The sequence below is a fragment of the Apis dorsata genome, unplaced genomic scaffold, assembly GCF_000469605.1.
Source record: "Apis dorsata unplaced genomic scaffold, Apis dorsata 1.3 scaffold_29, whole genome shotgun sequence".
NCBI lineage: Eukaryota > Metazoa > Arthropoda > Insecta > Hymenoptera > Apidae > Apis > Apis dorsata.
In genome coordinates, this window is record NW_006263331.1 from 730,754 (window position 1) to 731,062 (window position 309).

The 309-nt window shown below is 28.8% G+C and overlaps 1 protein-coding gene across 1 annotated transcript in view; it reads left to right on the plus strand.

Moving 5' to 3' along the window:
• The window catches only part of LOC102671921, a 14,701-nt gene that overhangs the window by 6,402 nt on the left and 7,990 nt on the right, over positions 1–309 (plus strand).

A 309-nucleotide genomic window follows, 5' to 3' on the forward strand; every position in this document is an offset into this window, starting at 1 on the left:
TAAGTTTTGAATAGTGGATGATGAAAAGTAATTATAGGAATTATAAGAATAAATCCTTAATGTTTTATTTTATTAGAATTTTAATCTGTAAGTTTTAAGGAAGGAAAGGGGAAAGAAGGAGGAGAAGAAGGAGGAGAATGTATTTTAATTCCATGTTTTTAAAATTGGTTAGAGGTTGGCGATGATTTATCGCTCTCGAAAAGCGAAGTTCGAGTTGAGTTGATATAAACTGGGATTGAATAAAGTTTTTTTTTTTTAACCAACTCCATTGCTTTCCTTTTAAGAGGAGTTTTTTTTTTTTAAGTTTTG